Genomic DNA, 14,624 nt, shown 5'->3' on the forward strand with positions numbered 1-14,624 from the left:
GAGCATCAAAATCTAAGTGTGTCTTTAACTTAGACATTTACAATATAGATTCACTATTTAACTCTCATTTCTCACCATTTCACACTGATTCTCTGGAAAGGGTATATTTAGGAAAAAATATGCTAACTTTCTTTTCAAAACCATTCCAAAAAGAGACTGTGTAATAGATTATTTGAACACACAGTGAGAAGTCAACTTGCACACTCAAATGCCATGTCAGATAAGAAATGAGTACACCATCAGTAATACATGAAGTAGGGATTTGGTAAGCACTTGTTCATGCTTCAGGAGCAAGGGAGCAGGTGGTTACCAAGTTACATTATGCCATCCAAATTTTCATGTACTTTATCATTGCTATAGCTTTTTAGTTGACACATTTAAGACTATAGTATATGGAGATCTTGTATGTGTGGATAGAAGGAATTGTTTGGCTTCCTTGATAATATTACTAATCTATGATTCCTCACATATGTGATACTGCTCTTACCTTTAGTATCTTTGTAGATACAACACAGTCACTAAGTTTTGGCCATTTTAACCAGAGCAGATCGCAAATCTCACCTCAGGAAAATACTCTAATGAATTGGTCATATACTTTTGTATATGGCATCCACTAATACATGCAAAAGCACAATAGAAAAAATGACAATGAATTGCGGAGATTCTTCTTTCATGATGTCGTCCAGACATGCCACAGTATCGATTTCACTGATTCCATTAGCTCATCGGACTGACAAATGGCAGTGATATGGTGGGGCTTTGGAATTTGTGCCATTTCAGAGCCAGGGTTTGATAAGTTCCTAAAGTATGATTTTATTTGTTTGTTTATGGTTTTTTTGTTTGTTTTCCTAATGTACTGCCTCCATGGAAAAATTATCCATGTTTTGGCAGTGCTGGGAGAAAGAATAAACCATACATTTTGAACAATATAAGGAAGTTCTTCTTCATGTCAACCTGACTTAGGCTCAGTTGATTCTGTACCTACCACTTACTGGAAAAAACAATCTAGAGATTGATTGTTACCTTACAGAGTTAGACTGTTATTTACCTAATTCCATGTCTTCAATCTTTATAGGTTGAATAAGAAGTTAGTAGCTTCTCCACTTACTAACCTCCTAAGGATGATATGGTCAACTAGTTCTAGTTTTAAATGTCTGGAACAAGTCTGCTCTTATGATTTGATTGAAGTAAATTTTATGGCAATTGCAGAGCAAACATTTGGTGATTACCTCTCCTTAGCCCTGTCACACTATCAGGTAACTATCAGCCTTTCCTTTTCTGCCTCCTATTAGTTCCTTGTCTCATTATACGTTCTGACCGAAAAATCCTTAGCATTTATTGAAGAAGCTAAGGATACTCATACATACTCTTGCATAACTATGGAAAAAATGTGTTCCATTGAAATCTCCAACTTGTCGAGCATTTGCATCATGATAAATGTAGTGATAACAGTCCAAGATCCACAAAGCTTTCAATAATCCTATAAGTTAAATAAAAAAAATAAATAAATAAAAAACCAGAATTGCAAAGTATTCTCATATCTTACCTGTGTTTTTGTGAAACAACCAATCAAACTTCAAGAATACTTTCCACTTTTATATGCAGTTTTGATTCTACATAGATACATACAATTTTTTTGGACCTTCACTCATTATATGATACATATACCAAGGATCTTTATCTTTGTAAAGTGTATTATATCGACTTTAAATCATATAGTTTTTCAATTATCACTAATTGCTATTCATTTGAAACATTATTGGCTATTTTATTTTAGTTATAATTTTAAAAGCAATGACAGGAGAATAAGTTCTAAAGAAAAAGAATCTTTTGTCAGTCTGCTTAGACATCAGCTTTACGAGATGCAATGAAATTTCAGATGTTTTTGAGGTAAGTAGGGATAATGACCTCCAGTAGGCATTTGAAAAGTGTTTTGGATTGTTATTTTGATTTTTTTATAAAGTATTTCACTTAACATGTAACAATTATATAACATGGTATTTTGCAATAAAGTGGTTTTAGTAGATTCCCCCCCTTCATATTGCTCACTACCTTACCTTGCTGTTCCCAATTGTCAGATATACCTTCTCCATCATTTGTCCTCTTTCTGTCTTCATGTGCTTTTTGCTAACTCCCTACCTTCCTCTATCTATTTTTACTTTCTGTTGGCCTCTTTCCTAGTTTGGTGTATGAATAATTGAGGAGAAATGTTTAACAATTCCATTTTGTTTAGTCGATGGCCTGCAACGTCTATGAAGTGTCAATGACATTTTATGTTTATAGTCTTTTATGTACTTCAACATAAACATTTTAGAATATCAGTTCCTGGAGAAAAGAAATCAATTAAGAAAATTAACTTTATGACAATTGTTCTTTTTCAGAATCTTGCTGAGTTTGAACATGTGTCTTCTATGATTTCTCAGGTAGAAGAAATAACAGATTGATGTGACTGCAAATGAGTGCCATGGATTCAGAGAGACATGTGAGCACTTTGTTCACTCATAAAAGTCTGTCCATGTTTGAAAACCTATTTCTGTTCAAATAACTACTTCATCTTTTTGTCATATACATTAATGTGAAATGAATTAAAAGATTTAAGCAAGGATTGAGACCATATTTATTAAGTAATTAACTGTTGAACAAGAAAAATATACCAAAATATCTATGAATTAGATCATATAACACAAGAATAGAACATATTAATGGTTCAGAATTGGTTCATATCAACCAAAGACTTATCTTACTGATGTTAAGAACACTCTTTTTCAAGAACAACATATATAGTTAATTTAAGATCATTCTTATTTTGACAGTAGTATTATGCTTCTCAAAATAGGATTTGGTTCATACTCTTTAGTTCCTAAACACTTCTGTTTACACTGGTTAGTTTTTAGAAATTTGACACAAGATAAAATCATCTGAGAAGAAGATGCCTCTGCCCGGCCTTACTGGAAGGAGCTGAAGTAGACACAGAGGTCAGACTGACTAAGGTCAAAAGATGGATGATCGCTGGCCTTGTAACCATGCTGGATGCTGAAGATGGTGTCTTCTGGGGACTTAACAATCTCTTGCTTATTCTGTGGCTGGTAACTGCTGGCTCCTTTTTACTATTTTTACTTGCTGTACTTTATTAGACTTCATAATACTCTATGCCATAACTACCACTGGAGACTTGATTCTTTCTAACTGCTCTGTGCTTAAATAAGCTCAAAAACCAGAGTCGTTACTAACTCTTTATTACTCTTCTGTGTTTCAATAGGTGATAAAATTTAATAGTTTATTAAGTGTTTACTAAATTTCTATGTTTCAATAAGCACTGATATAACTTTTTCTTATTCTGTGCATCAATAAATGCTAAAATTTAACAGTTTATTTTTCCGTTATTTATTTTATACATCTCACTGCTTGTTTAGTGTTAGAAAACCAAACACAATATTGCATATGCCAGCAAGACTTTGCTGAAAGGACCCTGATATAGGTATTTTGTGTGAGGCTATGCCTGTGCCTGGTAAATACAGTAGTGGATGCTCACAGTCATCTATAGTCACTGATAAGTGGATATTAATTTAAATTTCTTTGCTTGATAATTTGCTATCTTAACCCTATGTTACTCTCAGGCCAGAGTATGTTTTACCTCTCTTAATTTTTAAATTACTCTAGAGTCAGAAGCTGCTCTTGAAGAACTGGCACCTGTTGCTTAACAGCCCAGGGATTAATGAACTAACCAGTACTGCATGGAGCTCCTGTATCTACCTGCATATGTATCAGAAGATGGCCTAGTTGGCCATCAGTGGAAAGAGAAGTCCATTGGTCTTGCAATCTTTATATGCCCCAGTACAGGGGAAAGCCAGAGCCAAATAGTGGGAGTGGGGGAGTAGGGGACTGGGGGCAGAGAGTATGGGGGACTTTTGGGATAGCATTGGAAATGTAAATAAAAATAAATAAATAAATAAATAAATAAATAAATAAATAATAGTAATAATAAAGATTAACTGCTAGGGCTTCTTTCTCTTGCCCAGAAGGCTCTTGTCTCTCCCTGGCCAGGCAGCAGAAAGGTTGGATCAATAAACTTCTATAAAATCAGGAGAAGAGAGCCATGCCCATAAAAAGAAAAACTTTTACACACGCAAATATGCATAAACACACACACACATTCATGCATTCCTTCAGGTCCCAGCCACACTTGTCTCTTATTATACACACACTAATATATATATATATATTGGGTGGATGGAGTAAAAGTCTACATGAGCAGGTTATTATGCAAGTGCCAGTACAGAAAGAATTCTTTTATTCTGGATGAAAATTAAGCTTCAACCTTTATTACATAGAGATAGAAAAGGTTTCACCCCTATTATTGCTAAATGAATTATTTTAAAAACCTGCCTCATTGTTAGAAAACCCTGCCTGGTGCATTCTGATCTCCCTACAGTGCTTTCTTAGTCTCTTCCTTCCTCCTGCCTAAGTAATTCTGTTCTTTTCTTTGTCTCTCCTCATCTGATCAGTTCCTCTTCTCTACAAAGCTCTTGTTTTGCTTCTACTCTCTTTCTCCCTATTCTTCTTCTGCTCCCAGTTAGTGTTTAATTCCTAGTTTTAGTACTTTTTGCAGGACACATGTTTATGTTGTATTTCAAACATCAAAAGGTCACAGCAAGTTCAAACAAAAAATTCGCATAATAAATTGAATAAGGAGTCTACAACAAAGATGTTTCCATGTGTTTCCATTAAAACTAGTTATCTAATTAGACAGTTACTATCTGTCCTTAGTTCCACAGGATCATTGAGAGTCTAAAACTATAATTCTTATGTTTAAGTTAGCAATGAAGTTTTGTATAGATAAACCAATCAATATTTTGTCATCTGTCCTTGCACTTACAGTAAGTCATTCATACCCAGTTAATGTCCTTTAGTTAATTGTTTTCCTGCCTTAAAAAAAAAAAATATGTATCCCTAGCTAGTAAATCCATATCAATGTTTGTTTTCTATCTTAGGACAATTAACTCATGACACTTGAAGCCTGGAAGAATTCTAATTGTAGCTTTCATATTACAGAGATCTCTAAGTACAGCCCTTATTATAGAGGTCTTAATAATTACTAGTATAAATTTAGGAAATTTTATAGAATCATTAGGGATTTAAGAAATCCTCTGTTTACATAGAATCAGTTCAGGGCATTAAAACTTCATTGATCTGCAGGCAATCTGCCCAATAGGGATGGTTAATGCTCAGGGATTGTTACATTAATTTAATAGTGACAGTAAAGGCATATCAACAGCAATAATCAACCCTGAGACTTGTCCCTCAGGCCTTGTCTCCAAAGCAAGTTCCATAGTGAACCCTCTGTAGAAGATCACCTGCTATCCTTTAATCCCACCTAGATTGCTCCTAACAGTGGACAAATTGAACAAAGGTAGAGGAGCAAGAGGAAAAATTTATGCAAGACTTAGACAAATTCTCATGCAACATACTTGAGCATCTTAACAATATGCAGTAAGTGGAAAATGAGCATGAAAAAAAGATATGATCGATTAAGGGACAAAAAGAATAAAATCATCAATTTGTATTGGATCAAATGGCATTGGGTTAAGTAGTTGGTGTGTACAATGGACTTAAACAAAAAAGGAATCGATTATGTAAATCAGTAAAGGAGGATTACCGTATTTGTTTTTCTACATTTCTGCTGAAGAATATAACTGTAGAAATAACAATATATGTTAGGAAATTTATTCACTTATGAATATATAAGATATACTTTTATCACAATTACTCTGCAATCAACTGTTATTATGTTCCTACATAATATTTTTATTTTCCCAACAAGATTTCGGGTGGAAACATAGCCCATCCACATTGATATGGTCCTCGTGGATGTCTGTTGTCTGTGCGCTTGCCTGAGTCCATATTTCTATAACAGTTTGTGCTACCACTGAAGGCCCTATCTGTGTCCATGGGCCTACTGCAGTTGTGGGTAATGCTGATGTCTGCAGTCCATATCACCACCAAAGGCCATGTTGATATCTGTGCTGCTACCAACACTTGTTAATTGCTCCTTCTTTTCTTCTAATTTTCTCTTTAAATTGTACACTCATGTCTGCTTTAATTTTTGAGAGAAAACAAGTTTGGCTTGCCGACTTGATTTGTTTTACATAACAAAACACCTCTAATTCCATCCATGTTCTCCTTAAATAAACATTCCCATTCCTCTTTTTGGTGAGTAAAACACAATTGTATATTTGTCTTATATTTTTGTTCATCATTCATCCATTCATGGTTATACAGATTCAACTTTATCTATGCTACATTGCCTTACACCCTTCTGAGAATATATCTGGCCTAGTGTACCTAGAAAACATGGTGATTTATTTTATAGTTTTCTTTGAGGAATATGCACAGTGATTTTTGTAATGACTACATAGTTAAAATTTATAGCTTTATCAATAGAATAAAGACCCCTTCTCCTATATCTCCCATACATAAACTTGCAAAATTTGGTTTTACTTGTTTTCTTTATTATAGCCTGTTTGGTGGCTAAGGATGTTGAACAATTTCATATAGTTATTAGTTGTTTTGATATATTTTAATAACTGTCTGCTCTTTTATCTATTCCCTGGTAGGATTATTTACTTTTATGTCTTAATTTTTAGGTTAGGATTCCTTATATAATCCTTATAGTATCTACTATCAGATCACTGACAACTAAATATTTTCAATTATTCTCCAGAATGAGTCTTTGCTATAGTTAATTTTCTCTACTCTACAGAGCTATGTCATTCTATATAATCCAACTATTTAAGTCCTTCTATAATTTCGTAAGTTTTTTGAATCCTTCTTAGAATCATGGCTATTATTGAATTACATAGTCATTTCCCTAAGATTTTTCTTGTATTTTCAAAGTTTCGGCACTGTTTTTGTCATGTGAGATATATGGATCAGGTTTCACTTTTTAATATGTGAATGTCAAGTTTCCATCATTATTTTAAAAGGTGGTTGACTTCTAGTTTATGATTTATGTTTCATCTAAGATAAATCTAAGCAGGATAGCTATACTGTTTATTTCTGGAATCATTTCTACTTTATTGACCTCATTCTCTCCCTCTCTCAGTGTGAGTGTGTGTGTGTGTGTGTGTGTGTGTGTGTGTGTGTGTGTATAACTCAATGTCATATTATAATTATGTACTATAATTTAAAATAAGATATCTGATACTCCCAAGAATAATTTATGTTATAAGTGTACATGTCATGTTTCACTTAATATGCCTGAAGAAAGGCTAAAATGTTGAAAAATCCAGGTATTGAAGACAGACATTTAAAAGCCAATGATTCTGAATCTCAAAAGAATACACATGGTGTATATTCACTGATAATTGGATATCAGCCCAAAAGCTTTTGAATACCCAAGTTACAATTTACAGACTACACGAAGCTCAACAAGAAGGAAGATCAAAGTGTGGGTGCTTCAGTCCTTAGAAAGGGGGACAGTATACTCAAGGGAGCAAATACAGAGACAAAGTGTGGAGCAGAGACTGAAGGAAAAGCCATCCAGAGACTGCCCCACCTGGGGATCTATCACATATATAGTCACCAAACCCAGACATTGTTGGGGATGCCAAGAAGTGCTTGCTGACAGGAACCTGATATAGCTGTCTCCTGAGAGACTGCCAGAGTTTGACAAATACAGTGGTGGATGCTTGTAACCAATCATTGGACGAGCACTGAGTCCCCCAATGGAGGATTTAGAGAAAGGACTGAAGGAGCTTATTGGGTTTGCAATCTCATAAGAACAATAATAGCAACCAACCAGACCTCCCAGAACCCCCATGGTCTAAACCACCAACCAAGGAGTAAACATGGAGGGACTCATAGCTCCAGTTGCATATGTAGTAGAGGATGGCCTTGTTGGGCATCAATGGGAGAAGTCTTTGGTCCTGTGAAGGGTTGATGTCCCAGTGTAGGGGAATGTGAAGGCTGGGAAGCAGGAGTGGGTGGATAGGTGTAGAACACCCTCATAAAAGCAGGTTAAGGGAAAATGAGATAGGAGGTTTCTGGGAGAAAAACGGAAAAGGGGATAAAATTTGAAATGTAAATAAAGTATTCAATAAAAAAGAAAAAGAAAAAGAAAAAAATACTTTAATGGAAAACTAAAAAACAAACAAACAAACAAATAAAAACACAATCAATCAATCAATCAATGAGGATTAATACAAGTGAAACATATATGCAAGATGAGAGAATAGAAAACATGACCACAAAGATTCTGGAAACAATAGTATTGAGAAAGAGAGAGAGAGAGAGAGAGAGAGAGAGAGAGAGAGAGAGAGAGAGAGAGAGAGAGAGTACTGAAAAAAATTTGACCGTGTCATAAAATTCGCAATTACATACTTATTTAATCAGAGAAACTTTTAGTTGCTCTAAGCCTAAATTTTATGAATACTTTTAAAGGTTTTAAATATCTTTATGTTATAGAACCTAGCATCACTCATCAGGTTTTTTTCTTTGTATACCAGCAGCACATGACTTCATAAAAACACACAGGTTCGCATGTGCGCACGCGCAAACACACACACACACACACACACACACACACACACACACAGGGTCATATCTCATAGATGTGCAGTGTAGGTTTGTGATTTTTTCATTTTCACTTTCATCTTGACTGTATTTGTCTGGCTTCAGTGGGAGAGGAAGGGATTAACCTCTCAGAAAGTTGAAGCACCAGGATGGCAGGGGAGTTAGCCAGGGGGACCCCACATGCTCAGAAGAAAAGGGGGGATGAAGGAAGTATTGTGGTAGAGGGTGACTTAAAGGAAGGCAGTGAGCAGGATGTAAAGTGAAAACGTAAAAATTTAATTATATTAAATTAAAAAATTAAAATTATCTAAGGCATTAGTGAGATACAATTTTGAGTGTCTTCGAAATTACTTCCATAGAGAATTAATTGACAACACCATCTCCTGTGCTGGGAGTCAAACATTAAATAAAAAAAAAGTATAAATAAATAAATAGATAAATAAATACCAAAAACAACCTAGTACTGGCACTGCCTGTCTTTTTTCACTTCTGTCCCTTAATGTTACAAATTGCTGCCCACTCAAAGATGCCAAAGCCAGCTACTGCCAAAAAGCTGCCTATTTCCAAACCCTTGTAATCATGATAGACTGTTTTTTTTTTTAAACAAGCCAGACTAAACCCTTCTTTGCAAAGTCTCTTACCAGATGATTGTTCACATAAGAGAAAAGTGACAAATTCCTTTTAATATATTTTATGTCTCCCCCCTTCCTGTTCTCTGTGTCTCTGTGTCTCTGTCTCTCCATCTCCCTCTCTCCCTCTCTCTCTGTGTCTCTGTGTCTCTGTCTCTGTCTCTCTCTGTCTCTCTCTGTCTCTCTGTCTCTGCCTCTCTCTCTCTCTCTGTCTCTCTCTCTTTCTCTCTCTCTCTCTCTCTCTCTCTGTGTGTGTGTGTGTGTGTGTGTGTGTGTGTGTGTGTGTGTGTGTGAGAGAGAGAGTTTGTATGTGTGTGATACGAGTTTTGAATGCCTGTGTTTTGGTACCAGAGCAGATATGTTTAGATCAGAGGACAAAATTTCAGAATCAATTTTTACCTTTAATCTTGGCGTCTATAATTCAGTCTTAGGCCTTTAGGCACACATGGCAATCACTTTTCCTTGATGAGCCAACTAACTAGCCCAAACTGTTTCTTAAATTTATCAAAACTATTTTTTTTTTTTATTTTTAGCACTGGACCCAATATCATGTGCATGCTAGGCTTTTAGCAACACAAAATCCATAGGGGGGAACTTGTGAGAGGAAAGAACATCAGAGTCTCAGCTCTACATAAATGAGTGGGTAAATGACCAATTTGAAAACTATTGTTAATCTAAATTAATTATTAAGTGATGTTTTGAAAAACATTTGCTTTTTAGAAAATAGTACTAACTTAATGTTTGAAAAATATTTGGCTTCAATGGAGCTACAATAGGCATATTTAAATTGCCAATATTTAGCTTAAAAGCATTATAAGAAACACTTTTTAAACTATGTCATTCTTTAGTTCTTTTTAGTAGAATACGTGAGTCCCACAGATATTAATGGGGAAATGAATACCGAGCTAGTGAGGCTGAGCTTCCCGAGGAAGACACTATCAAACCTTCCCTGGCTTGTTTAAGGCAGTTTCAGCTTGGTAAATCCACAAATGAATATTTATTAACACTTTCAAATAAGTTTGCATATAATTGATTTAATTCTTTGTATTCAATGTTAAATTCATAGGTTAAAAGAAAAGGAGGCACCTTATCTGTTTTCTTTACTCAGCTAGGAAGGACTGCACATGAAATAAAGAATTCCTGTTTTATCACTTACCAATAACACTCCAGAATTGACTACTGCTCTTTAAAAAGAAATTTATGTATTAGTTAATACATAATAATAAATGATAAATTTAGATTAATTATTCTAAAAAATAATTTAATAATAGTAACCATAGTAAATGACTTTTTGAGTTACTTTCTCCCTCGTGTTTGAAAATTTTTGACTATGTCAGAATGAATAAAATGGAATTTAAAATAAAGTGACTGTTTCCCAGATGTATTTATTTTTAGTCTATGATCTGTCTACTCCACAGTCCTTTAACATTACTTATAGATTAGACTAATTACAAACATACTCAGTATACATCTTTTTCAACTAAATATATATAAGTAATCTTTTAAATTATCCTTATAGCTTTAAATGTGAAATATACTTATGATTTTTCTTAGATTTAGTGAGGTATAAAATTTGTTACTTTTTCATTATACTTAGGTTTTTTTTTTTTCCCATAAAACCATCCTGTTATATGACTTTTTAAAATTATATGTAATGGGAGTCTGAAGTAGAATATAAGTAGTAGTTAATATTAACATAATTTCTCAAAACAAACACTAAGCTGGGTGGTGGTGGAGCACACCTTTAATCCCAGCAGTCAGGATTCAGAAGTAGGCAGATCTCTGTGAGTTCCAAACCAGCCTGGTCTACAGAGTGAGTTCCAGGACAGCCAGGGCTGCAAGCAGAAACCTTGTCTCATAAAACTAAAACCAACCAACCAACAAACCAAAGCCAAAAACAAATGAAACAGATCCCCATATAATTATAATTACCTTTAATATACTTCAAATTGAAATTAATCATTTCACCTGTTATATACCTTTGAAGGTGCCCTTCAATTTTGAAATTATTCTAAATTTTCATACTATATAGATTTTTATTACATATATTATTTTATTTCTATAAAATGATGCACAGTGCTAGCATTTAAAGTTCAGAAACCATATTAGCCCCAAACAAAACAATCTTCCAGTGCCAATTCAGCTTTACCATGGGTATAGAGACATCATTTGTGGTCTCTGTTTCCTCGGCAGCTGCTGTGGGTTTTCACTGTAGACATCTTAGCTCACAGTCTGGGTCTGGCGGCTGCTGTGGGTTTTCACTGTAGACATCTTAACTCACAGTCTGGGTCTGTCTCAGCAGACATCCATCCAGCTAACAGATACCACCAAGGAAACCATCCTGGCTCTACAATTATCCAAAACTTGCTCACTTTTCTGACCTCAGTGGTTCTACAAACTGAAGGACTCTGATTTGCTTATTGCTGAAAGATAAGACACCCTCTTTTTTTCTCAAAGAAGAATGCTGCTACTGTGTAAACAGTCAGGCCAGGTGGAAGAAAGGATTAAAAACTTCCAACATTGGTCCCTATGATATTTAGATATTTAGATGATCATAGTTCATCTAAAATTTTATTAGCATTTATATTTACATGTGTGTTAAATGGTGACCTGTCTCTAATGAATGGAAAATGAAATGGGACACTTCTCAGATGTTTTAGGTTGTTGCTTTCATTCTATCGTATGCTTTCCTGCTGGCTCTATTTTGTCTATTGGGATCACTTTGTTAACAGAAGATGCTGTTCATGGAAATGCTATATACAAAGGGATTTATCTTCAATACTCTGAGAAATGTGAAAACTAATATCCCATGAAAACAACAGACTAAGTGTAACCGAGTTCCAGAACAATAGTATGTTAAAGTGTGGAGCTTGCCTTGCAAAAGCTTGTAGGTTTGAAGCGAATAAGAGATGAATTCATGAGCTAGGTCACTTAGATTCTTAATCCCCATCATTGCGAAATAATAGATATTTGGGGACATTAAACTTATGTTTATTTTTTATAATACAATCATTAGTTAAGATTTGTATAGGCTATGGTTAGAATAATTTTATAAATCAAAAATAGTTTGAAACATACCTTAAATACTTTCATTATTCTTTTTATGGCAACTATTTATACCTGAATTTAAATGCTGCCACTGTCCAAATGAATTGTTACAGCAGTTTCATGAAGAATATCCAATTTTGACATGACATTGAAAAATGACATCTTAAAAATAAACTTGTGCTCTCATATTTTATTCTTGACTGTTTATAGTGCTCTAAACTCTTCTATGTAAAAAGAAAATGTCAGTTTCAGCTCTACTTTACCAGGACTGTTTTTTGTCTTAAGCACCTTCATGTTAATGCCAGCACAATTTTATGTTATTTATTTCTTAATCTTCATTCTCCACTTCAATACAATCTCAGTACCTTCACGAATTAATGAATTTTTCATGGTCTACTACATATTACATTTCTTGATATTAGGGTCATACTAAGAAACAACCTAGGGCAGTAATATGACTCAGCCTATGAGGACACCTGCTGCCAAGGTTGATAGCATAAGTTCATTCTCTGCAATACAAATGGTAAATGTAGGAGTTATCCAATTGTTCCTTCCCCATAAATACTTCCCAGTTTTTCAGAAAGCAAGTTACTTTCTGAGTGCCACACATATAGCATGACACAAGCATATATGTATAAACACATGACAAATAAACAAAACGTTTAAGCTACAATTCTTGAAAAATGAAACAACCTAAAGTGTTGACTATAGAGATGCAGAAACAGATACACTATCTTAGTTTTAACACTGCATTTAATAATTGTTCTCTTTAAACTTTTAAGGTATTAATCAGAAAACCATGATATTCACTATAATGATGATATCAGTAAAATTGATTGGGAGAACTGTTAGAGGGAGCAAACCTCGGTAAAGAAAATTATGATTGGGATGGGAAATCAAGTATATAAATAGTAAGAGGGAGTAAGAAATAAGTGTAGAAGTGGAATGTTTCATGTATTTTCATAGGGACCATACAGAGTATCAACAAATTTGTTAACTGAAGACAGACCAGACGGATAACATTATAACTACTATTCTTTCTGGATATGTGTCAGACAACAATATTGCTGTATGAGCTGAGTTAGACATTGTAAGACCACCACACACTGGAGTAAATCCTGCGTCACAGCATTTTACTACTGACCCAAAATTCTTAGTCCACAAAGGAAAATAATCTGGATTTGTAACTTGAATAACTTTCATTAACAATTAAAGCAATCCAAGCATGGAGTCAGGATCTGTCTGAATCTTCTTAATAGCTCTGTGAAGTCCGTATTCAGATGGATCTGTGGTGTGTACAATTATGCTTTCCTTCATTGATTTCTTGTGTAAATGCAAAAGGAAGAAATTACAAGTGCAGGAAGAGACTTTTCTTCTATGACCCTAATTTATTTTATCTGTAAGTGTACATAATGGTATTATTATATTATTGTTATACCTAGGCACATAATAATTTGTTCCTTTGTCTATAATTAAAATTCTAAATTTTCTTACTCTCCTATTAGCAACATAATTGCGTTGATGAATATAAAATATTACAAATATGGATTTTTACAATGTTATTCTCTTAAAAGAATGAAAATTTTCTAATATGACCTTATCATGTTACAAGAATGTAAGTTATTTTATACAATTTTGTCATTTCACTTCATCAAAGTGTCAATATGTAATATCCTCTAATGTTTTTGAATATTTTATGTATTTACATTTCAAATGTTATCCTGTTATCCTGTTTTCCTGTTTCCCGTCTGGAACACCCCTCCACCCCCCACCCACTTCTCAGAAGATGCTTCCTCTTCCACCCACCCACTTCCACCTTCCTGCCCACCCTCTCATTCCCCTACACTGGAGCATCAAGCCTTCACAGGACCAAGGATCTCTTCTCCCACTGATATCGGAAAATGCCATCCTCTGCTCCATATGCAGCTGGAGTCATGGGTACCTCCATATGTACTCTTTGGTTGGTAGTTTAATCCCTGAGAACTCTGGGGTTTCTGGTTGTTCAACTATTACATATTGCATTTCCTTTAAGATGTAACAGTTCTTTTAAAGATCACCAGAAGGGATTCTGAGATAGTTTTAATAAAACACAGATTAACTGTAAGCATGCAGCCCCTCCAGTTTACTTCAATAATTATCATGTCATCATTTTAAAGTAAAATGGTATCCAGGAAGGTATAATGTGTTGTTTTCAATACCTGAAAGCTAAAATTGTAAAATTAAGCTGCCTTAGTTTTATTTTGCTTAGTGATATAAAACATGACCTACACAAGTTAGAAAAAGGAGGTTTATTATTTATGGGTGGCAAGAAACATGAAGAACCAAAATGTGTAAATTTCTACATATATAATTCCAAAACACAACACACCTCTCTAG

Source organism: Mus musculus, chromosome 14 (assembly GCF_000001635.26).
Source record: "Mus musculus strain C57BL/6J chromosome 14, GRCm38.p6 C57BL/6J".
In the NCBI taxonomy this organism is placed as follows: domain Eukaryota; kingdom Metazoa; phylum Chordata; class Mammalia; order Rodentia; family Muridae; genus Mus; species Mus musculus.